Source organism: Echiichthys vipera (genome assembly GCF_963691815.1).
Source record: "Echiichthys vipera genome assembly, chromosome: X".
In the NCBI taxonomy this organism is placed as follows: domain Eukaryota; kingdom Metazoa; phylum Chordata; class Actinopteri; order Perciformes; family Trachinidae; genus Echiichthys; species Echiichthys vipera.
The window spans coordinates 7,224,910-7,251,857 of NC_139825.1; positions in this window are offsets into that span (position 1 = coordinate 7,224,910).

Sequence of the window (26,948 nt, forward strand, 5' to 3'; positions counted from 1 at the left end):
AGGTCTAAGATACCACTTATCTCCAATTTAAAATGCTGACCTTTCATCCTTTCCCAGGAGATTCAGCAATCTAACCTAAGAACAACTGTTCACAAATGGCCTCCTGGGACTCCAACAAATGTTGTTATACCCAGTAGAGCACTAACAAAGTTGAAACCTACTTCTCACTAACAACTGTCACTCCAACGACGGTCGTTGGCACTTGGAGCACAAAGGGTTCCAGTGACATCATCAGCCTTGTGAACGCCCTGACTCGAGGCTAAATTACTGGATCTCCACACCAGACATTTGCACCAGTCCCTGCCTGGTCTGATGCGTAAATGAACTGAGGAGGTGAAACATCTTCCTAGACAAACAGCCAAGTCAAGTTGCTTTTGACTTAAAGATATTTGGGGATTACTATATAAACAACCACTATACCACTATAATCCACGTAGGGCGGTATGCCATGGTGGTGGATTGGTCCCAAAACACAGGACTTTAACCTGATGAACTTGTGTTTATGTCCCAAAGTACAAAGCCAAACCGCAATCTTTTTTCAATATTACATACTTTTTTTCCTTTCTTTTTTCCCCAACATTATCTTTATTGAATTTTCACAATGTTTTCAAAATACATAAATATAAAGAAATAAGAGTGATCTCACATCAAGGAAGACGTCAGGGATATCTAAATTATTGTCCAGCAGTTAAATTGTCCTTTCTTACATGTTAGGTATTCATGAGATAACATAGAGCAACACTTAGGTGAGGTATAAGTATAAAAAAAAAACACAAAAGAAAACCCCACAACAACCCAAACAACAAAGGTTTCTCTGCCTTATCAATAGTTGGCCCAGGTTGTTTCACTATTGTGCGTGGATCAAAAGCACAAATTTAGATTTACAGTTCACATAGAAAAAATAAACCAAATATCAAATGAAAAGAAATGGCTTTGGATTACTGCAAATGATAGCTACGCCTCGTCATCTTCATTCCCCACATTACATAAATCCACACTCTCCATATATATTCTATAAAATGACCCCAAATGTTTTGAAATAGTGGTAGGTTTCCTTTTATAATGTAAGTTATCTTCTCCGTAGGTAAAGTTGTGGATATTTCCTTAACCCAGTTGATGAGTTTTGGTTTACTGGTACTCCTCCTTGAGAGTGCTATGACTCTTTTTGCAAGCAGTAAACATAAATCCAGGGCAGTGATTATTTTTCTAGACATGTGATGTCTATCAGGATATTACTCTAGAATAAATAGTTTAGGGTCAAGAACTAATTTTATACCTTGTATAGTCTCTAAAGTTTGTTTTATCTCCCGCCAAAACTGTTGGACTTTACTGCATTCCCAAACACAATGAAAGAACGTCCCTTCTCCTCTCCACACCTGATACACAGGTCTGGGATAGTATCGTTATACTTACTAAGTTTTTCTGGTGCCACATATGTCCTCATAAACCAATTATATTGGAGTAATCTGAGACGAGTATTGGTAGTTTGTGTTTGTGCTTTAGCACACACTTTTTTCCCAGTCCTCTGAGGGCAAGTCCTCCTGTAAATTTTCGCTCCAGGCATCAAGTTTTCTTAATGAAGACTCAGGGGATCCCTCCGCTAACATGTTATATAATCTGGAGATAATTCCCTTTCCATAGCAATCTTTTTTCATTTCATTCCCAACGTTGACAGCGGGGGGATCGACAATAACTGGTTTTGAGAAGATCTTATAACATTTCCCACCTGCAAATAATTAAATTGATGTTTGTTTGGAATATCATACCTGGTAATCAACTCTTCAAATGACATCAAAATCCCACCATCTGATCCCATGAGATCCCCTATTGTTTTTAAACCTTTTTCAGTCTACTTCTTAAAACCAGGGTCTGCTCTGCCTGGAGGGAAAAACTGGTTAACCCATATTGGGCTAAAGCGTGACGGAGAGGAGGGCTCACCTAAATGCTTCTTGACCTGATACCAAATTATAATCATATTTCTGAGTTTCAACATTTTGACTTTTGCTGAGTATATGTACTGAGGGAGAGGGAGAGGAACTGAGCAGTTTTCAATATTCATCAAAGGTGGAAGGGACTTATCTGTAAAATGATGCATCATTGTCCTCAGTTGAGCTGCCCAATAATACCAAAGTGGATTGGGGAACTTGAGACCTCCTCGATCATACGGTAGGTAGAGTGATAAACATAGTCTCGGTCGTTTATTATTCCCCAAACACATACACTTTTTAAGAGTGGGAATAAATTAACAGGAGGTGGCACTGTGTTCTGAAACAGATACAGAAGTTTGGGCATTATATTTAATTTAAGAACATTAATTCTCGCTATAAGTGATAAAGGCAAGGAGTTCCATCTATCCACAGAGGAAGTAATTGAGTCTATCATGGGGTTGAAGTTAGCCCCAACAATGTCTCTTATACATGGTACTATCCTAATCCCAAGATATGTAAAACAATCTGCCTGTTTCCAGCATTATTTCTTTCTTCCGAGTTAAGTAACATTGATGAAGATTTGTATTTGTTTACTTTATATCCCGATATCCTTCTGAATGTGTTTATTAGATCTAACAAGGTTGGAATAGAATTTTTCAGTTTTTCCGGGAAGAGAATGACATCATCAGCAAATAAAGCAATTCTGTGTCCCCGCTGGCCCCCTGACATACCAGTTATATTTTCATGAGACCGCACCGCAATGGCAAACGGTTCAATTGCTAAAATAAATAATAAGGGGGACAAAGGACACCCATGTCTACATTCGGGTTTGATTGTAAATGATTAAAAAAATTATCCCCACAGCCAAATCTTTTTAGTATTTTCGAATAAATAGGGCCACTCAACTCTATCAAAGGCCTTTTTGGCATCCAAAATGCTTTGATAGAAAAGCAATATCTGTTTTTTCTTCTCGGTTATGAAGAATATCCAAAACACGTCTCACATTATGAAATCCCTGTCTACCTAAAATAAACCAATTCTGGTCACAAGGAATTATGTTTCCGAAAATTCGCTCCAGCCTTCTAGCCAAAATTTTGCAAATTATTTTTAAATCAACATTAATAAGACTTATTGGTCTTAGATTTCAACATTTGTTGCAAGGTTTACCAGGTTTGGGAAATAGAGTTATCAGAGCTCCTCTTAGTGAATTATTTTTCAAATTAATCCGAAAACATGTCAAAAAGAGGGGAGAGCAATTTCTCTTTAAATTTTTTATTCTGTCTGCAGCCCATCTGGGCCTGGAGTTTTGCCTGTTTTCAAATGATCTATCGCTATAGATATTTCTTCCTTAGCTATAGCTGCCCCAAGATCTGCACTTATTAATCCTGAAATGTTAGGTATTTGGAGAGTATCTAAGAAAATATTTTGTTCTTGCCCCACGTGCATTATGTCTGAGCTGTATAACTTCTCAAGACCTTAAAAGTTTCACTGATTTCTAGTGGGTCAACAATAATCTGTCCATCACTATTTTCAACTGAGGTAATGTTTTTCTCATTTTGTGTTTGAGGCGCCAGGCCAATATTTTCCCGGGCTTCTCCCCCTGTTCATAAAATGCCTGCTTAACCCTTAAACAGGCAGCGTGCACCAGGAGATACACACTCTTTAACATCCTGTAGGGAGTGTGCTGGGAGGTTTTCACTAATCAAGTTAGCATTTATCAAAAGTCTTGTCTGGTATTAGCATCTAGATCACATGATTTGGTTCAGGCTATCTTTCATCGTTTCGTCAGCCTGATCAGAAAATATCATGGCCGCCAGTGTTGGAGAACCTGCTTCCTTGGGGGTAAGTAATCATGTATTAGTCTTACTTATTTTCAATAAAACAACAATATCAATTACTAAAATTAATTAGGACATTTGTCTAAACATTCTGATGAAGAAAAACAATTCCAACTGTGTTTGTGGTGTTACTTAGCAGCTTTTGAAATGTTTGTATCCCTGAGATACGTTGCCAGATAAGGGGTAGAAATTTGGTCAATGTGCATTATTCAAATTTTTGTTTTAAACTGGAAGGCATTTTAATAATTACTGCAGTACTATATATTATCATGCACAACTGTGCCCATTACAACAGTATAAAAGTATTTTACCTAAAAATATATATGTATTTTCAAGCAGGGCATCTTGGCTAGCTTCTTTTTTTTGGAAAAAGAAAGGAAAGCACAGAGATGGATGATTATTGGGCAGAAGACACACGTTATGCCAAAGTAGCCAATGTGATGTCAGTTAAAAGGTTTAAATGCCTCTCACGATTCATCCACTTTCAAGACAATCAGAAATCAGACCCAACCCAAGATCGGCTCTACAAAGTGACACCAGTACTGGAGCACATAAGAAAGAAGTGTCTGGAAATTGTGAGTGAGAACAAGTTCTCCATAGACGAAATGATGGTCCCTTACAAGGGAACAAAGGCTGGGTCTCTCCGACAGTATCTCCCGAGCAAACCTTACCATTGGGGCTTCAAGATCTTTGTTCGAGCAGGTGTTTTTTGGATAGTTTATGACTTCCTGACTTACACTGCAAAAAGCACATTTGGCACAGACCAGGGTCCAGCCAAAGAACTTGGAGTTAGAGCCAATGTTGTCATTCAACTCTGCAAGACCAAGAAGAGTTGCTGTTCTGTGTCCAAACATTGTGTCACAATACAATGTCCACATGGGAGGAGTTGACCTTGCTGACATGATGGTGGCCTTGTACCGCACCCCTGCAAAGTCCCACCGGTGGTACCTGGGCCTCTTTTGGCAAATGGCTGATATAGCCATCATCAATGGATGGCTGCTGTTTCGCGAGATGCCAAAAGCATTGGTGTGCAAAAGCACAAAAAGCTCAAGGCATTCAGGCTGGAGGTTGCATATGCCCTTATCCATAGTGTAAAGAAGAAGGGAAGGCCTTCCAAAGGAGGGGAGGAGAATGTGCACAGCCCCACCAGATGCATACAAAGGCCAAAAACCCCAAGACCCATGGTTGATGTCCGCTATGATCAAGTGGATCACTTCCCAGCTTTCGCAGACAAGGGAAGGTGCAGGCTTTGCCCAGAAGGACAGACAACAATCTACTGCACAAAATGTGGTGTTCGTCTGTGCATCGCCACAGGGAAAAACCCACGCAACTGCTTCCAATGTTCCATAAAAAATTAAAAAATTAAATATACACAGGAAGTTAGGCAAACCATTATGGAAAACCTGGACCCATGAAATGTTCTCCAGTGTTCAGTTGTGTATGCATCAATTGAGAAAATGAAATTGCTGTGTTTTGTTTTCATGTGATCTTCAGTGCACAAAATGTTTAATATGTTCACCCTGAAATGTTCCGTTTTTGTGTCACTTTTTTCTGAGATTGCTTTGTTATGAGATTACTAAACTGGATTGGTAAAAATGAATAAAATCAACTTTAAAAGGGCTATGTGTAATGTAAATGACCAAGGAATACAACAATGTATAATTCATCTTCATCAAACTGAACATTAATATGTTTATCATTTGGGCTCTATTTAGACCTTAATAGGGCAATGTATCCTGGGAGATACAACTCATAAAATCCATAATATTGAATATATATTTATTTTGAATGTGGAAATATTTTTCTTAGGGCCTAAAGAGATGAGTGATAACATTAAAACTTATTTTCCACTCCTGCCTGTTTAAGGGTTAAGACGCAGAAGATGTGAAGCTGCTTCATTAAAATAAAAATATTTAAAATTCATTATACTGTGTCATTAGTAGCAGAAGTTTTCGATGAATGTTTGGACATAAAGTTTGATAGTATTCCCCTTCAAGCAATTCAATCTCTGTTTCCAAGTTTTTTGTTTTCTGATAAGTTTGTTTTGCCTTAAAACTCATAAAGCTGATTATCTGACCTATTATGTAGGCCTTAAAGGCTTCCCACCTTGAAGAGGGTGGTATCTTTATTCGCTTCAAAAAATATATTAATTTGAAAACCATTTTAGGAACCATTTTTGTTTAAATCTCCACCAATAGGATGTCTTCTTAGTCTTAAATCTTCATATATTAATGAATTTGGTGCATGATCAGATATTAAGATGCTATCATAGTGACAGTCCTTTATTTTATGTTTTAAATGAGCAGAAAAACTAAAAAGTAATCGATACGCGAGTATGATTTATGTGTATTTGAGTAACAGGAATATTTTAAACCCTTGGGATTTATATCCCTCCAAATGACTGTCAAGTTAAGTTCCTCCATAAAGTGTTGAATAGTTTGTCTACTTTTGTTATGAGAATTGTCAATACCTGAGCTTCTATCCAATTCTGGGTGCAATGTGCAATAACAACCCCCTGCTATAATACAGCTACCAGCAAGAGATGAAATTGTAAGAAAGAGATTATGAAAAAACTTTGGGTCATCAATGTTAGGGGCGTATATATTTATCAGGTTTATTTTTTCCGTAATAAGTGTGCCCTGTAGAATAATGTATCTCCCAGTCTTGTCTTTAATAACCCCTGTCACATGAAATGGTACGGATTTATCAATCAAAATCATAACTCCTCTTGCCAGGGAAGTAAAGGGTGCTGAATATATATTGCCCTGCCACCTCCTCCTAATCTTCACCTCCTGGCTAGATAACAGGTGGGTTTCCTGAAGTAGCATAATATCAGAGTGTATAGATTTCACCCTAGTCATAACCTGTTTTACCTTTTTCAGTTTTTGTAGTCCCCTGCAGTTCCAAGAAGATATTTTAATTCTTAATCCACCAGACAACGTATAACATTGCCTTGGCTTCTCAGTACATTCTGATAATTTAAAGACAGAGAAACAAAAAACACCTGGATGTTAAAAACTACATCCATAATAATAAACACTGAACAATATACCCCCTTTTAATTTAACCTTGAACTTTGTCACCCACCTCCCTCCCCCCTATATTGATTGGTACCTATCTAACAGCTACAGGCTGTTCCACACAAAAGTGAGGCTGGCTGTGCCTGAACACGGTTCCTCTTACCCCACCCCGCTATTTACGCAGGAAACGCGTTATCATATACTTCCATAAAATTAGGCTACAGTATTAATATTAGCTGTGAGCATCTGGGCCAGCATATATCAAACATAGTAAACAAATTATTTATCTTCTCCTTTTTCTTCTTCTTTTTGGTCTTGTTAACCACTGCTGATGTACTGGATGGGTGCTTAATGAAGCTGACTGAAAAATTCAACAGGCCAGCCCACACTGTGAAGCCAAATGTGGTCGTTTTTGGTTAAAGACTTGACAGTTTAGTCTGTGTTAAGACAACGGCCTTAGCTTTCTGCAAGACTACCCAACATAGTTCTTGAAGTTTTCATCGAAAACTTTGCCAACTATCTTGCAATCAGTCTTTTCTGGTTTTAATAATGTTTTGTTTCATTAAGTCCTTTCAGTACAATAGTCAAAGTGTGGAAGAAAGTATGTGCTTGTGGAGTTCAACAAGTTGTCCAAACAAGGGTGTCATCATCTTTTTCATCACTTCGTAGATGGTAAAACCTGTCCACCTAGCTGACACAACTATGTTACTGTATCTTACCTGATCTGTGTAAATCAGCTTAGCAGTTTTGGGTAGGAGAAAGACTGCAGTGACAGTTTGCTCAATGGCGTGGATTTTGTTTCAACAATGGTGGGGACCAGTGGTGGCTGCTGGTCTTTCAAGGAGGGGTAGCTAATTTTTCCAGCCTGTATTATAAATGTGTTTGTTTATTTATAGGCAAATTCTACCCTTGTTCCTTTTCAAGAATATTATCTGTGACCTTGCCCAGCTGGAGCTGCTGCGCCAGGCTACTGTGAAGTGTGACCGCCTGTGGGGGGAGAAGCTCCGCATTGGGGGAAAAAAAGCAGACTGACAGAACAGAGTCGCCACAACAAATGCTCCGTTGGATGTTTATTCTTCAAGATTGCTGATCAATCAAAAAAGGATTCCGCCTCAGACAGCTCATCCAATCCTCATGCAGAAGCCGAGCGTCTGGCCATCCCTCTGTCCTGTTGACCCCCAGAGACGCTGAGTGTCCGATGGGTGGAACAAAGCCCAGCATTTATCCAATGAGCGTCTAGTTACGCTGCAGTGGAAAGACCCGCTCTACGCTTCCCCATTGAAGTCAGTAGAAGCTGAGCGTCTGACTGTGTAAAGCGCTGTGGGGCTGAATGAGAAGGAAGTTGCTCCGGTTACCTGTGATAAGTAGCTGATTCTGAACAAAAGAAGAAGGCTTTCTAGTGCGCATTTAGTCAATGAAATGTACACACAGCAGTACATATTTCACCACTTTAATTTTTTATTTTTTTGTGGTGACAGTTAAGGGGAAGCTGAGCTTCTCTTGCAGTCTTAGAGCAATCGCCACTGGTGGGGACATACGAAACTGTGGGTCCTCCCTCAGACCCATTTGAGCATTATAACATTTAATCTCCTCCATTCTGGTGCATTTTTATACACTTATTTCTGTTTTTTTGACATACATTGAAGGTGGAATTGTAGGAAGCCCCCCTGGTGTCAGTAGAGAAAGAGACCCCTGTAGTAAACTGAGGGAACAGTTGAAAGTTATAATATCAGAATTAGATTCTTAAATCTCTGGCGAGATACGCCTGGTCCACTTCTGAAGGCAGACGACCATGCTCTGTGGCTTCCTATAATCAACTAGACAGTGAGTAAGCTGTCTGTGCAGCATCTTTGTCAACTGTCACCAGCAGTGAGATTCGGCCAAGCAGAAAGACCTGGGGTTATTGAGTCTTTTTGATAGTGTCAGTGCAGAGAGTTTGTAATCTGTCTCCCTAGTCCCAGCCCTATCACTCAGTCTCTCCTCTGCCCTCTGGGCTAGTAGTTAGTCACACTAGCAAGCCAGCCCTCTCTGTCCATTGTGTTGACTCATTCCAGTCTTTATTTTTTCTGTTCTGGGCAGAGCTTCTACTGGAGCGAATGATCACAATATTCAATGTAAATGAATTGTGATATGCAAGTCGTACTGTCTGTGAGGGGTTGACCATGAACCACTTTGAGTCTGCCCTGGGACCTCTTTTTACCTTGCCCTTCCTCATTTCTTGTTGTCTCTCCACTGTCTGTATTAAGGGCTTAAAATTAATTAATTAATAATTGATTAAAATGTCACAAAACATACATTACCAGATTAAAGTAATTCAGCCAGCCTTTATTCAGATACAGATTTTATAAAAGAAAAAGAAAACAGTTTACGCAGGAAAATGGCTCTCCGGCTGGTTCTTTCTGATCCCATGTAGTTGCAGTGTAATGTTCTGACATGCTCATGGGGACAGTTTTGGCTCTGTGTTCTGTTCAAGGATAGTGGGTTGGTGGGATATAATGTACGGAAGCTCTAAAGCGTCGTACATTACATACATTTAATTTCCTCTGTCTTCCTGTGAAGAATGAGATAATTTTCACCTGTGTGCGACTTATACTCAGGAGCGACTTATGTGTGAAATTATTAACACATTACCGTAAAATATCTAATAATAGCCCAGGCTATTATTTATGTCAGTCACGTAAGAGACTAGGCGTATATCAGCAATTGTCACACACGTCAACCAATCAAAATTCGGTGGGAGCGGGACATGGCAGAAGTGCATTGTGAAAAAAAAGATGCTACCTGCTACTTGCATTTCAACCTGAGTGGAGATTGATAGAGCTACAGTGTGCTACTAGCCCTGTGAAATAAAGTTACATACCCAGCTGTTTCTTCCACGTGTCTCAGCTTGCCTAGTACTTTACAGATATAATTCCCTGACTGACTGTCCTGCATCTCAGTTAGTGTAAATTCTGGTCCCAGAATCACATGGTGCTGTAGTTGCCCTCCCTGTGCAGGAAGCAAGCTACCCATGTAGTGTAGATCAGAGGAACTGTTGTTTTAGGCTAGTCTTCTGTCCAAGTCACATCACAAGGTGTCTGCCAAACAACACCAGAGCCAAAACAATTGCATTGTTGTACTAGACAACAAGTTTTAATCTCACCTTCCATTTTAACACAATGGAGGACCCACATGTAGAGAATTTCATTTCTTCCCTAGCACAGTGCTTAGAGCCTGGCTATCCTGAGTTTATTAACACATTGAACGTAAGTGAGTGCAGTAAAGAAATAGACTCCCTTCTCAGTGCCACATCTAATCAGATATTTTCTCCTGAACTTTCACCGGCAAACTAACATTGTTTGTCAGTGCAAAACAGCATTAGAAAAGGAGATAGAATACCTTAAAGCTCAAAATGTTAATCTCATTAGTGAAGTTCAGATAGCAAATCATAAAGTCCTGCGTTATTTAGAAGATTTGCACTCAGCAGAGTCAAAGCTCTTCTCCCACAAAAATAAATTGTTAAGGCTTGAATCATAAGCTCTTGCCCCACCAAATCATTCAGCCATGCTGATTCTGGCTTTTCAAATTTAAATTTCTCCCTCAATGAGAGATTAGCGGCCTCTCCGGAGCAGACCAGGAAATTTCAGTCCTGCTCTACAACCTCACTGCATCCCTTTGAGAGTGATGACAGAGCTAGCATAGTCTTGCCTTCACAAACGGTAACCTCACAATGTCCCCGCCTTGAAGAGCTTGAGCTTCTAGCTAAAAATATGGACATGTTTGATCCATACAACTGCGATCATAACATTGAGGACCATTTTAGGGAATTAGATGAAAATGGAATTGACCTGCCCAATGCAGCTTTTGTGGAAAACCAGCTCAAAAGCTGTCCACAAAGTTATACAGTCTCAACCTGCCAGAGTCAGAAATGACTACAATGAGCTCCGTCGTGCACTGACAGAAGAATTCTCTTCTACTGCAGACAAAATCACTTCTTTGGTTGCAGCTAGTCAAATTAAACATTCCCGTCCAGAGAGTCCCAGAAACTACTATAGACGTTTGAGACACGTATACTTTCAAGGAAAGAATGCACCAGGCTTAGAAGAGAACCCAACCTTTAAGTCCCTGTACTTGCAGAATCTTCATTCTTGTATACGTACGCACGTTATTCTTGAGACAAGAAAAGATAACCTCTCTCTTAACGAGGTTAAGAAAATAGCACAGGTGGCTTGGGAAACTGTTGTGAATTGCAAAGCAAGGAAAACAACATCTGCTTCCAGCAGCTCAAACACTGTGACACAGACCTTCTGTCTCAGAACCCCACCCTCAGAACAGATCGAAACGGGGGGACAAAAGACAGCATAGGGACGCAGAGCGTAAACGCCATGTCCACCAGCTGCCACGGGATAGTCATGCCCACAGCAGGAGCTGTAGAAAGCCATATTCTGAGATCCTCGCCCAGCATAATGACCTGCCAAACCACTGCTCAGACGATGACCACAGCATCTCTGACCGCAGCTCAGAATCCGACAGTGACAGCACCTCTGAGTGTCTTTCTGTACACGGCAAAATCACCCAAACTGTAATTTTACTTAACACCTTGTACAAACTTTGCAAATACTTTTGGATCAGCTCCTTATATTTTGTAATAAGCTCACTGGAAAACACTAGTTTAGGACACATCTCATGATTGACACACATGTATGTGTATGACTGATACACCTGTCCTCATGCAACTGACAGCTGCATCTCATCTGTATCTCACCCTAAGACATTTACATAACTAACACTTCTGTTTTCACTAACCTGAAGAGTAGCTGAGAAACAATGTTTATGTATTTCGTTTTGTAACTTTTGTTCTTGCCTAGCCGAGATATCAGTAGTGTTTAGCCAATTCCCAGTTGGTGAAATAACACAATGTTGCAGACACTAAATGAACTGACAAATGAACTCTGTACATCGGGTGCAGTCTCAAGGACATCGGGGGGATATGTAGGTGCAACCGGCACCAGCGGTTTTTGGGTTTCGCCATTTTTTACCATTGCTTCAGCCGAAACTACAGTCAGGTAGTGTCGCCTATGACCAGGTTGACGTCCCCCACAACTCCCTTTGTCTGGTCTTTAGCCACGAACGACGCTTTTTTGACTCCAAAGAAATGGTTCTCGTCCGCTCCTCTGTTGGTTCAGCCCGATTCTGCTCTTCAGTTCATTGTGGAGGTGGATGCCTCGGATCTGGGAGTGGGGGCGGTTCTTTCCCAGTGGGCAGTTTCGGACAACAAGGTTCACCCATGCGCGTTCTTTTCCAAGAAGCTGTCCCCCGCCTAGAGGAACTACAACATTGGGAACCGTGAACTGCTAGCAGTTAAGTTAGCATTAGAGGAGTGGCAACACTGGTTAGAGGGGGCAGAAATTCCGTTTGTGGTCTGGACTTACCACAAGAACTTGGCTTATATCCAGACTGCAAAGAGACTTAATTCCCATCAAGCCCGGTGGGCCTTGTTTTTTGTCCGCTTTAACTTCACCTTAACCTACATTCCTGGCAGCAAGAACATTAAGCCAGATGCTCTCTCTCGTCAGTTTGGATCTGCTGAGGAGGAAGAGACCGCTTCGGATCACATCGTTCCTGCATCTTGTGTTATGGGGGCATTAACCTGGGAGATCAAGCCGACTGTTAGACAGGCTCAACGCACTGACCCCGACCCCGTTGGACCACCACCGGGGCATCTGTTCCTGCCAGTGTTCGCTCCCAAGTGCTCCAGTGGGGGCAGTCTTCTCGTCTTTCCTGCCATCCCGGGATCACCAGGACCCTATCACTCCTTCGCTGGCACTTCTGGTGGAAGACCATGGGTACGGATACCCAGGAGTTTGTTCTGGCCTGCACCGTCTGCGCCCGGGGAAAGGCCTCTCATTGCCCTCCAGCAGGTCTTCTCCACCCTCTCCCGGTACCCGATCGCCCTTGGTCACACTTCGCCTTGCATTTTGTAACTGGACTTCCTGTTTCCCAAGGTAACGACACTATTGTTACAATTGTTGACCGTTTCTCGAAGATGGTTCACTTTGTTCCCCTGCCTTCTGCCATGGAGACAGCATCGATTCTGGTGAACCATGTCTTTTGCCTCGACGGGATACCGGCTGACATTGTGTCGGACCGGAGTCCCCAGTTCACCTCCCGTGTCTGGAGAGCCTTCTGCCAGGCCTTGGGAGCCAAGGTCAGCCTATCGTCGGGCTTCCATCCCCAGTCTAATGGGCAGACGGAGAGAGTGAACCAGGACCTGGAGACCGCTCTTCGCTGTGTCTGTGCCCACAACCCCTCGTCGTGGTCTTCTCAGCTGTCTTGAGTGGAATACTCCCAAAACTCCCTTACCTGCACCGCTACAGGTATGTCCCCCTCCAAGGCTTTGTCGGGCTACTTACCCCTTCTCTTTCCAGCCCAGGAATCAGAGAGTGCTGTTCTGTCCGTCCAACACCATTTCTGGAGAGTTCGCCGGATATGGAGAGAGACCCGAGGGGCCTTGGTATGGACGGCGGAGCAGAACCGCAGGATGGCGGATCACCATCGCATCCCTGCGCCCAAGTACAGGCCTGGTCAGAAGGTGTGGTTGAACTCGCACAACATCCCCCTGAATGTCGCATCCAGGAAACTCACTCCTCGTTTCATTGGTCCCTGCGAGGTGGAGGCCATTATCAACCCCAGTGCAGTCCGCCTGAAGCTCCCAGCCTCCCTCAGGATCCATCCGACATTCCACGTCTCCCAGCTGAAGCCAGTACCCGCCTGCCGTCGCCCCACCACCCCCTCGTACCGTTGACAGCCATCCGGCGTTCACGGTCAGTTCCATTTTGGACGTGCGAGGCAGAGGGCGCGGATTCCAGTACCTGGTGGACTGGGAGGGATATAGTCCTTAGGAACGGAGCTGGGTGTCTCGACCCCCTTATCCCGGAGGCCCTGTGTAGAGCCTGGAGACGCTCGTTGAGGGGTGGGGCTGGGGGGGGGGGGTTACTGTCAAGAGTTGGTTATGTCAGTGCCCCCCTCTCTCCCTTTTGTATGAGTTTGTCTCCCTCTGTCTGTTTTTCCCTACATGTGTCTCCCCTTTGTGTTTTGTTTGTCCAGGTATGGGTAGGCGTGTCCTTGCCCAGCTGAAGCCTGTTACGCTGATCACCTGAAGCTGACAGGCATGCAGCGTTGGACCGTTGTTATCCTTCCCTTGGTAAACTCTTTGTTGGATTGGCTCCCGTTTCTCGTTCGTTGGTTTTGCGCTCCGTTTTTGGTATTGTATTAATCGTTGTTATCTTTTGTTTCTTTCCTTTGTAAAATTGTCCTGTCATCCGCTAACCTTCAAGAGCGTTTTCCTATAAAAACAAAGCTTTTTAAAAGCGTCTCCTGCCACCCAAATTTCAGCATGGTGAACTCCGGGCAGCATAGCAAAATCTGTGTGCGTTCATGTGCGCCTTGGTCAAAAACGCTTCTGCCGTCTGCCCCCTAGGCGACTTGGGAGGGATTTAGGACAGGGACGAGGGCTGTATTTTCAAATTCTGGAAGTTTTTTGTTTGTTTTTCTTTTTTTCAGAAAGCTCCTACCCCAGCTTCAGATTAGAATCACTATGTACTTTTCTGAACGGCTGATTGTATTGGTTATTCAATTAACTGAAGTTTGCTTAAATCCAAATGTATTAATGGTTGTAAATTAGGAGTTGTGTTTGCACGCATTTCCTTGATAGCACCTTTAAATGGGAAGCAGTAGTTGTTAGTGAGGTGTCAATGCAGTGTTATTAATTTGTCCCTCCCTGTTTGTCAGAACATATTTAACAAAAAGTAGAACTGGCTGAGTTCAAACCCTTGCACGCCAATAAAAAGAGCCACCTTCAGTTCCAAAACTGGCTGTTAAAAAACATAGTTTTCTGTTTTCCTGATGCTGTGTGGGAGACAAGTGCCTTGTGTTATCCTTTAGTTGTAGCACTTGCTACAATGAACAACCCTGTGAGGATGAATAATTTTAAGTTAGCACTTCTCCCAAGTATTTACCCTCCTACGCTGTAAGAGAATGTGTGACTAATTTTAATTTATGTAGCAGGCAATATTCTCTGCTTTATTCTCTCATGTCACACCTATTAACTGTGTATGTGATGTGTCTAATGAATTTTAATCACACACAAAAACAGAAACAAAGCAAAGGCTGGGGATATACAGTGAAGATCAAACTTAGAGAGCAAGTTATTAATATTGGATTTATTCTGAAATACTGTTATTTTTTAGTGTTCAGAATTTGATAGAATATCCATTTTGTCTATATATCTGCTGTACTAGCATGTTTCTTTTTTAAATAACCAATGCACTTCAACAAAAACCTTTATTTTGGGGAAAAAAAGCAGTGATCAAATTTAGAGAACACTTTCAGATTCCTCAAGGTTATTGGTGTTAATCTGGCACCTGGTGACGATTGACTTCATTGTTGGACACACCCTATTTATCTGGCATCTCTCCTGGTTACTTTGCAAGATCGCAGCTGCACTAAGGGCGCACTCACACTGTCCTTCCGCACTGGGCCAAAACAGGTTTTACGGGTAATGCCTAGCTCACTTGACCAGTATGAGTGCAACCGCTCCACGCCTAGCTGCGGCTAGTTGCGGCTGTTGCAGACATCACAGAAAAGCCTGATTATTAAACTCACCACTGGTCTTCTCTTATCCGGGGGTACATAAATAACGGGGCTGTGACACTCGGCTTTTGGTCATTAAAACTGGTGATTTATACAACTCACTCCGCTCTATCCCGGTAGAGTAGAAGCTTGAGTGAGGGGAGGATCACTGGGGACTAGGTCCACTGACCAGATAACGAGTGTGTGTGAATAAAGAATAAATAAATACCTGTGAATAGTACTTTAACAGCTGAAATAACTATGGCAGGCCCTGTAGCGTCCCCTGCTGATTGATGGTCGGATTCTTAAACTGATGGTTCACAAGTGTTTATTTTTGGGCAAAATAGATGATAACGTTGCTCCATTAAATCTTTTGACACCATGAAGACTCTGAACACAACGTGAACAAACAGTGAAAACACCGTAAGAGCTATGGAATAAAACAAAAATAATATGTTACCATCTATGTAATATCATGTTCAACAATATCAAAATAGTGTGTTTTTAACCTTTGACAGAAAATGAATTGTCATTTACAATCATGAAGTATCCCTTTTAACCTATTTTATCTTAATTACAAACTCAGAATAGAGTGCAATAAACCACAGCAGCAACAACAGCATGTGCCACCACAACCACAACTGGCCCCAGGTAACCAGTTGCCCCAAGGCACCTGGTATCCAGACCAATACTAGGGGTGCCCAGGGTCAAGGGCAAGGGGAGAGGCTGACCCCTTGCTACGGGGAGAAGTGAACGAACGAAAAGTGAACTTTTTAGTCAAGACAAGACCAACACATTCGACTCTGATACAACCTCGGTTCGGTCAACAGCTCTCCAAATATTCCATAGACCTGGTGGGATTTGGAGGACAGCCAATGCCACTCCCTTTCACAGAACCCCTCCCCACTAAAATAGCTGGTTATCAATTTCATCAAAGCTATGTATATTCGCCACAATGCCCAATCTCACTGCTAGGAAGAGACATCCTAGTTAGATTAAAAGCATCTATCCTATGTGGCCCACAGGGGGTGCAAGTTCATTTCCCTAATGGGGTAAAAATAGACTGTTCAGAGACAATTACTTCAAGATGTAACAATGGACAATGGATCCTAGGGGAAGATCCTGATCAGCAGCAACAGTCGGCCAACGTTTACTGGGCTCGATTGAAAGACCCAGACCCGCCAATTACCAATGTTTTGAAACCGTATCAACAATGGAAACTGTGGATTCACTCAGTGCACCCATATGAACCGTTCCCTGACGTTCCTCACTGTACTCTTCTCTATGACCGCACCCAAATTGAGGAAGTGTATGAGGAAAGATTGAGGGGAAGTAGAGGGTTCCCCTTAGACACTGACTTCGCTCACCCTGCATCTGCAGGAGGAATGGTCTTTAGAAACCTATGGGCATTGTGGTAGCTGGGGATTGACCATTGGCTCTTTCACAGCTGCCGTATCTGGGATAATGCCCTGGTGAATAAATAAGTCCCCTCTACTCCCGCCCCTCTACTCCCCACCCACCACATACACGCGTCAGAGACAAACCACCCCTTCACCCCTCCCACGCAAAGATAAAAAAAACAAGTTTCCTATAAAGAGACAACCTACCAAAGCGGGAAAAATAAAAACCCCAAGAAGAAGAAGAAACATAAGAAGAAGAAGAAACATGTGCACCCCTCAGAGACAACCTCAAAAATCATCCTGTCGGATCCCACAAGGGATGACAAACCGTGTTTAGAAAACGCAGTTATGAAGACTGAGGGGAATGACGGCCTTCCACCAACTCCACCATCCGAGGTTCTGGACCATCCTCCTGCTTCACCTTCAGGATACCGTACTCCCCAGTGTACTCTGAAGCTGATCCCTGAAGAGGTTTGCACCGGTCATCCTAAGGGTTTGATAAATAAGGTGACCAGGACCATCCTGACGGTTGGTTAACCGATACTTTCTTTAAGGTGTAAAATTAGCCGTGCTCCACCTGCTGAGCAAAACTCTGGTCCGGTACCAAGATGAGATGTGCGAGGGGTGTCACCTTGATCATCCCTGCCAGAGACAGCACCAATGTGTGAATGTAGTTCAAGAAGGCTTCTACCGGGAAAACTTTTTCTGGTTGATGAAAAGGCTCTACACCCCTAAGCTTATTCCAGCCATTCAACACTTTCTATCCCTGCAAGACATCAAGGTGGCTCAAGTGAGGATCAGAAATACGGTGGAGATTCTTTTACACGAGCTGAAATCAATGAGCTTCATCTACAACGTATTTGATGAGATACTGGATCAAGAGGACGGAGACAGCATGATTAAAATAGAACAACTTGACAAACTGTGTGGCCTGTGGTTGGAGCGTTAAACGGCAGGAAAATGTGGAATTTCTGTAGAAAAATCGTGACTCAGATCATGAACCACATTAATAACCACATCGTCATCTCTCAGTTGATAGAGCTTTTGAGAATGGCTATTGAGAACAGAGTTTCAAGGCATAAATCAACACTTTTATCCGAAATGCAGACGTTGAGACACTGGAGAACTTGATGGAAAAAGTCTGGATCTGTTCCACTCTTATCTGTGCATCAGGTTGCGTCCGGGGTTAAATCTTCATTGTCAGAGAGTTTTGAATTTTTTTCAAAAGAACTAACAAGTGACACTCTGGCACATACTCGCTTTTTACACCATGTTTGGTGTTGCAAAACAACCTCCCTGTCAACGTTACAGATTTACTGCACGCTGATATGCAGCGAACTCTAGATTATTCTCTGTTAGCACAATCTCTATTTATGATCATATGTTATGATCATATGTTTTTTATGAATAAGTAGTTTTCCTTTTTTTGACAACATATTGTTTTGTTAGTTAGATGAAGTTTTTCTTGTCAAAAATATGTTTTTCTATTATTCATATTGGTTTTTAACACTTTTGTATTTGTGTTGAATTCTAATAAAAAAAAACTCAAATACCTGACGCACAGTCTTTTTCTCTCATTCCGGTCTTAACATGTCTGATGACAAACGTTTATTATAACCCAGCACACCCCGGTAGCTTCGGCAGTGTAGAACGCCTCTGTAGGGGAGTGCATGATGAAATGGGCAAGAAGGTTGAACGTGAAAAGGTCAAAGACTTTTTATCTGGAGAGAATGCATACACTACACAACCTGTCAGAATACATTTTACTAGAAACAGAGTTTTTGTCCCACGTCCTTTAAACCAATTTCAAGCTGACCCATGCGATATGCAAGCCTTAGCAGAGTATAATGACGGGTATAATTATTTATTAACAGTCATAGATGTGTTTTCCAAAAAGGCCTATGTACGTGCTCTAAAGAGAAAAAACGGATCTGAGGTGGCTGAGGCCTTCAAGTCCATTGTTGAGGAGAGTCAGACGCCCTTAAAACTACTAACCGAAGCTGAAAAAGAATTAGTTTTTTTAGGTTCTGATAAAAAAATGCGACATCAAACATTTATCCACAGCCAGCGATCTCAAAGCCTCTGTGATTGAACGATTTCATCGCACTTTAAAAAGCAGAATGTGGAGATATTTCACAGCTCACAACACCATGCGATACCTTAATGTCTTACAAGACTTGATGAAAAGCTATAATCAGAGTTATCACGGTAGCATAAAAAAGGGCGCCTATGGATGTAACCGAAAAGAACATCTACCATGTTTTGAAAACCTGTACGGTAAATCTCCCGCCCCACAGAGGACCGAATTAAAGAAAAATTTTAAGGAGGGAGACCTCGTCAGGATATCAAAGTTGAGAGGTGTGTTTGATAAGAAAGTATGAACAGAGTTTCACAAATTAAGTGTTTACAGTTTCTGAGTGCATCCCTCACGAACCTCCTGTGTACAAGCTGAAAGATTATGATGGAGAACCCATCCAAGGTTCATTTTATGAGGCAGACTTGCAAAAAGCAAAAAAGGATAAAGACAGAGGCTACCACATCGAGGAGATTCCGAAACGACATACCGTCAGGGGTGAAAAACAAGTCTATGTACGTTGAACTGGCCTGAGAAATTCAACAGTTGGATCAAGTGTATAAGAATCGCCGTGCACTTGCCTAGAGTATCATTCCATCATGTATGGGGCAAAGAATAAGGGTTTTTATTACCCTACCCTCTAACGCCAGCCTCGACGTTTTCAAAGATAACAAGAGTTCCAGTTTCTGCGTGGATTTAGTGCAACATATCGATTTAGAAGGACAGTGGGAGGTTGACGGAGATTTCATACCCGTACAGTTGGTACACCATACATGAGGATGAGGCCTATTTTTACTGGAGACAAACGGCAAAGAGAGTGTAATACATCAAAGGTTTACAGAGGGATTTTACAGCGGTATGAAATACTTCAGGCTAATGATGGATAGTTATTATAGACAAATTAAGTCTGATATTTATCTAGTTTATAACATCATTCAGAAAAGATTTGACTACTCTACGAGCGACCTGCCGCTTACATGATGGGTCTAAAGTTGGGAGAATGGTTCAAGTTTGATCAAAAGTTGGTTCCCTAACCCGCTGATATGAAGGCTGGGTTTTAACATCTGTACCATTACAGAGACTAAGTACAACCACTCTTGAGAACCATCAATGTTAAGGGCACGTTCGGGGAAGTCATCACACAGCATTTCAACCTGGCTTATTATTTACCGGTAGCCAAGCAACACATTGAAAACGATTGAGATAAAAACGGAACAAAACAAAACGGTAGATTTTACCTACGGGAAGTGTATTGTGACGCTTCGCTTTAGACCAAAGGTTTGAAAACCAATGACGGGCATCAGATGCAAATAATCGTAGATACGTTACGCAACTGTCAAAATGGCACGAGTAGACTTGCGAGAGGATCCTCACAGATTTGTACATTATTATGAGAGTCAGGTGGGAGGAAATTTACCAGGATTTTATGGATCTCCCGTCATGTACGGTCATGATATAGGCCCTATGTTTTCAAAATTGTTTCATTTTATATCCTCCCATGGTGAAGAAAGGTTTTGCGATTGCTAAACCTCATCTCAAATCATCTGCTAGCAACATTGCTTCGGACGTGTTCAGTTGTTTCGGAAAACTTAGCCATCATCGGTGACCAGAAACAAGAGGGGTCGGGGGCAATTATGGTCTTGGTGCGAAGACAAAGGAAATGACCTCCGGGAGAACGCATCTCAATAACCTGTGGACAGTGGTCCTATAGAGTTTGTTATCCCCAGAGACGGGGAAAAGTAGATATGATATGAATGATATTTTGCTGCATCTCCGTGTGAAAATCACCAACGCGGACGGTACAGCCTTGGCTGTTGATGCGGCAACGGGTCTTATCAATTACCCACTGAATACAATTTTCAACCAATGCGACCAATGTTATTTTGGGGGATAGATTGCTCTCACAATCGAGCGCCACACACCCCTACCGTGTCATGACTGAGACCCTCCTCAACTTTTTTAGGAGATGCGCTCGCCAGTTAGTTCTCAGTCGTTCTCAAAGGGCCATGGACTCTAGAGTGACCACCAACGGTCCCATGAGAGGGTTAAGCACGAGAGCCAGATTCACAGCCAATTCACAAGAACTACACCTGTTTGGTCCTCTGCACGGGGATATATTTTTTTGCTGAACTCTGTTGACCTGAGAATTAAACTAACCCATGCCAGCGATGCTTTCTGTCTAATGGGAGCCTGTGTCTCCTTTTTTCGTCTGAAAATACTGGGGGCATCTGTATTTGCCAAAAAAGTGCCCGTGTCCCCAGCCGTGCGATTGGGTCACGCAGCAGCCTTAATGAAAGGTAACGCACTCTACCCCATCTCACATGTCAATGTGAAGAAATATTATATCCCTGAAAACTCTAGAATATGCAGCCAGGAGAATCTTTTTCTGAGGGCTATGCCTAAATATATAGTTTTGGCTTTCACCGGGAGAAGAGACCTATCACCCTTCAATTTTATTCACAACAACAGGCAGTCCGAGAGTTTTTCAAAATGTTTCTGGCTACGGGGAGACATCTTAAGGATTAACCCTTCTTTGTTTGTGTTTAAACTCAACCCGGCTGATGACAACGATGCCTTATCTCCCATCTCCAGCGGTAATTTAAGACTAGAGATGAGATTCAGAACACCATTGCCACAAACCACTACCCTTAACGTCTATACCTGTTTTGATTTAATTCTGGAGGTTGACTCAAAACGACAGGCGCTTATGGATTATTACTAAGGAGATTGACTCAAAGAGACAGGTGGTGGTGGATTATTTATTAATTTGAAGGGGGAAAAAAAGGATAATCTGGAGATTGAGAGTATTTTGAATCGTTTGCTGGGAGATGTATTTTGCGGCGTGTGGGCCTGTGACCTATTACCCTCGCTGAATCCATCCTTTAGGACACCGGCCTACTTTATAGTCAACATACACCGGGCTCACATGCCTGGGGAACACTGTAGCTTTTCTCTTGCCATTTGATGTGCTCTGTACAGGCGCTTGAGGGGTAGTGAGTTTTCTAGGGTTAAAGCTAACCAATCGGCTCGAACTAAAATCAAAAGCATCTATGGTCACGTACAGAACAACGTATCTTTAGTCCTTGAGATCAAGTTTTAGCACTAATGCATGTTGATGGCTCTCCTTTTCAGGCCAAGTTCTCTAGGCCTTATATAGTCTCTAAAAAACTGTCTGACCTGAACTATCAAAAATCAACTCCTGAAAGTCAGTACAGTTGTGCCATGTTAACTTGCTAAAACCTTATTTCTCTTGTTCTACTGTGGCAGATGCTGGTTTGTCTCTTTCTTCAGATGCTGCCGCAGTTTCAGTGGGTCCATCGTCCTAGCCTCTTGATTTGGAAGGGGACGTTATGGAAGAGTGTACACCAGATGATGGGGTTTTGAGAGGTTGTCTTAAAAATTCAGTCACTGGTCAACATCTAAGTTATGTTGGACCATTTGCCTGAACCAAAGCGAACAGAGTTGGTGGCTCTTATCAAAGGCTATCTATGCCTGTTTTCAGATATTCCATCTCACACAACTCTCACAGAACATGACATAGAGGTTGGAGATGCAGAGCCAGTAAGACAACGCTTTTATCGCATGTCACCTAAAAAATGTGAACTTTAAAAGCAGAAGTCAAATATATGGTCTAAAATAACATTGCTGAGCCATGTGCGTCTAGTTGGTCTTCCCCCTACTTGTTAGTTAATAATCCTGATGGTACATTTAGACCATGCACTGATCTACGCAAGGTAAACAAACTAACCACGCCTGATTTGTACATTGACCAGCTCAGGTCTGCTAGGTTTGTCAGTAAATTTGATTTGCTTAAAGTCTACTGGCAGGTTCCTTTAACTGCTAGAGCTAGGGAGATCACTTCTTTTATCACATCCAGTTGGTTGTACTCATACACAGTTATGCTGTTTGGGTTACGTAATGTCCCTGTATTAGGTCTTGTGGGCTGCGCTGTGTATTTGGATGATGTTGTGATATACAGTAACACGTGGGAAGACCATGTTCAGCGTATCAGGGTACTGTTTGGCTTGGGCTTCTTTATATATTAATTTGGCTAAATCTCTTGTTTCCTTGGTATGGTGGGGTACTATCTTGGATTTTGTAGAAATTTCTCCTCTGTGGCTGCTCCACTCACATCGCTAAGTCCAATGGTTACATTTGAGTGGTCTGAGGCATGTCAAAAAGCTTTTTAGGGTATTAAATTTTTGTTGGGCTCTGCCCTTGTCCTAGCAGTGCCCCAGTTAGACCAGCCTTTTATGCTGTATGTGGATGCTAATAAGGTGGGAGAGCTGGGGCTGTACTAATGCAGGAAAATGGAAATGGTGTGAGTGCCCGGTGAGTTACTTTTCTAGAAAGTTTAACATTCATCAGCTAAACTACTCTGTTGTTGAAAAGGAGGCACTGGCACTCATTTGGTAATTGATACAGTTTGAGGTAAATGTGGGGGTTGGAGTTAGTCCTTTAGGGGTGTATATGGATTATAACCTATTAACCGTTATCCATTTACTATATATTCTCTATCAGCGGCCTATGCGTTAGAGTCTTTTCCTGCAGCCTTTTAATTTGAACATAAGACATGTGAAGGGAGCTGAGAATAGAATGGCTGATGCCATGTCTCGAGCTATGTCTGTTTAAACTTACCTGTTTTTCATTCCTGTAGGTGTTTTTTTTTTTGGTTTGTTTTCGCCTCTTAATTTGCTTCTTAGGTATCATAGTTGCTGAGGGGTTGGCCTTTCACCTCAAGACATGCCAGCTGGTTGTAGAACATTCACGTAAAGATTAATTGAGCTACGCTCTATAGTATAGTTTAAGTAAGTTTTAAGTGTGTAATTTTTTAGTTAGATGTTGGTGCCCATTTTAGGGAAGGGGGTGTTACGGCCTCTTCCAGTCTTTTTCTCTCCTGCTTTACTGGCAGGTATGGAGAGCCTTGTTTGATTAACCACACCTTCTTTAGGCGTGGCCTCCAGAAGGCATTAAATGCCTGCCAGCTGGGAGCTCACTCTGACTCAAGCCTGCTGCAGCAGCATCATCAGCTTCTTTGTTTGGGTTGATGCACCTTTCAACATGCTTACACCATATTTCCACTCAACCACACGCTGCTAACACAATTGATATACACTTGCATACTCTACACCTATTTATAGTTAATTTGGTTAATTTTGGTTTAATAAAATTACTTTTTGAAACATTGATGTCTGTGTGGGCCCCTTTTTGTTGCTATCTTTGAGCCAGATGGGAACAATGTCTTCCAAGACATCATGCAAGATGTCAGGATAACCCACTGACCACATGAAAGTGTTCCAGATTTTCAGTAGCTTCACCTTCTAGGAGGAGCTGAACCAGGCAGGAGGTCTAAGGCGCAGTCATAGGGCCCATGAGGCGGAAGGGAGGTAGCCTTAGCTTTGCTAAAAACCTCACCAACGTCAAGGTACTTGGCTGGGACCCCCATCAGATCTGGAGTAGAACTGGACCAGGTGACCGGTTGAGGAGTGTAGGAATTTTACACACAATACGTTAGTCAAATCAGAAGGACCTCACAGAGTATATATTGCGTAATTCAAATTCTACAGGAGGCTTTCTGGAGTCAGCAGAGTTGTTGGTAGTTTAGTGCGCCAGCAGGCATTTATTAGCAGGAGGACATCGGATGATACAGACGTCTGGAGAAATGTTCTATTCTCTATCTAGAGCATCTGTGTGCAACACAGTACCCGTGATCAGAGTCAAGAAGTTCTGATATCTATTCTAAAAACGTATGCTTGTTACAAAGGCGTGGTTATGTGTCCGCTTGTGCGTGCATATATGTGTATTTTAGAAGCAGCCGTCACAACGCTTCCATCTCCAACCCCCCACGCGTAGGGGTACCCTCTGTGTCCACAGGAGTCTTCTTCTTTATCTGTAAAGGAAGCACATATTCTAATCCTCCCTACAGCCTACCTCCTTATATGGTTATTCCTGTCTCCTTGTATGGTATTGTTTTGGTATAATCTCAACCTAGTTGCCACTTGCGTTTGTGCAAGCTGGCTAGTTCATTGCTCATCCTTGATATAGCCCTCTGAGTCTCAAGCGTAGCGCTCCAGGGTTTCCACCAGGGCTCAGGCGATGGTACAGACAGAGTGGAAACTGGAGCAGTCAGAACCGAAGGCGAAGCATGGGGTTTATTCTGGCCGAAGGTGGTCATCAGCTGTTGGACCTGGGTGGATAGTGCAACCAATGCTTGCCACAGCATGTCCACCCTCAGAGTTGGAGGCAGTGAGCATAGCCTCATGCTGCTTAAATAACAGTGAGCATATAATTCACAAATCAACCAGGCTACAGTTTAGGTTTACACATTACTCACACGATATATTGCACCTGCCCAACCTAAAGTAACGCAAAAAAGAAAATAAACAAAAACAACAACCAAAATAACCGAAACAAATTAAACAAAAAGGCTCAGTACTCAGAATCACTTAATATGGGGAAAAAACAGGGACAGTCTAAATAATACACATGAAGTCCTGTAAAAATAAACACAACACATACATATTAGGTTACCATAAGGCATATTTTAGCAAACACTATATTTAAATAAAGTACACAATATGCTGTACATTAAGTTCATCCAGGTTTCACTAGGCCGACTTAATGCTCTCATGACACCTTCTACAAGAGGAATAAGAAAATATACTGAATATCACAGATGCATTATTTTTTACAAACCTCTCAAAAAATGTCTTTCATAACTTATAGTCATAAACTCAACTATGCGCCGTGGCCATACAGTGACGAGATTAAGTAATGGCGTGCCTTTATGGCAACCACTTTGATCAACCTCGAACTGGGTCTGTCACGCTGCGGCCAACGCTTCCGCGTCGTGCTGGTTGTAAAGATGGAGAGAATGTACCCAGCTTCAGTTGTCCCTAAATAACCTCACGACCGGAAGAAGTACGCGTGAGCTACGGTGGTTCCAACATAGTCAGATCTCTCCACTACACTAACATAAGTTCCAATTCACATGGGGGTTGTTTCAGTGCCCATGTGGTTTTATAAAGCCACCTCCATGTGGTCAGTAACCCTAATAGATAGGACCGACTGCTTTTTGCTCTGTTTGAGCGATTGGTTTAAATGTTCCCATTCCTCTACATTATACTTTTTATACCTCACTCCAAATAGAGTTTGTGTATCTTTTCCCTTAAAAAACAGATGAAATGACTCCTGTCAAAGGGCCACATGTTTTTTAGAATACAAACTGTATGCTAATTCCTCAGTCTCTGTGCTGTGTAATACAAGCTAATCCCTCTTCATTATGAGAGCAGAGCAATGGCAGTTTTGGCACTCGCCTCTTTACAGGATTTGATAATGGCAAGTGTGGATTTCAAAGTCATCCTAGTTTATCAGTGATGTTCAATATACTTTTTTTAAAACCATGGTCAATTATTAATTTCTTTGTGTGTAAACTGGCAGTTGCCAATTAATTAGAATGGTGCAACTTTTTCAGACTGAAAGTCCATAATGAAGTAACTTTTTTATTGATTTTTTTTCTATTTGTCTTTCTTCTCGATTTTGTCATTTCCTTTCAAGTGATAGAATAAAGCGGAGTCTTTGATATCCACCCAGAAAAAAAACATGAGCATCTGGGAGATGCTGAGAAACAAAACACCATTTGAATTATTTGCTTTTGAAGCTCAATTCATGAGCACTTTTTGCGTATCAGCCAGCGTGACTTGAGCTGCATTTCCAAACTTTGTTGTTGGGAGAACAAAGTCTCAGCGCTTTTGGCTCTATACATGTTCTGTTACATCTCTGTGTGTGTTTTTGTGTTTGCTCACGCGTGTGTACACTTGTCAACGTGTGCTGGTGATAGGTCTATGTTGTAAGCCACCGACGTGTGCTATCTTGTTTGTTTGGATGGCAAACAGAACCCCTCCAGGTAGATTGTTTTTGGAATTAAAATGGCGTAATGCCTCTGTTGGGCAAAATAAATTCTGCGAATGGTGAGCTGTTACTGCATGTATCCCTGTGTTAAGCTGATCATAGACCCTAGGCTTTATGATTCCAAATTAAAGAACAACATTTGTTCACAGGGCTATTATTCAGCAGAT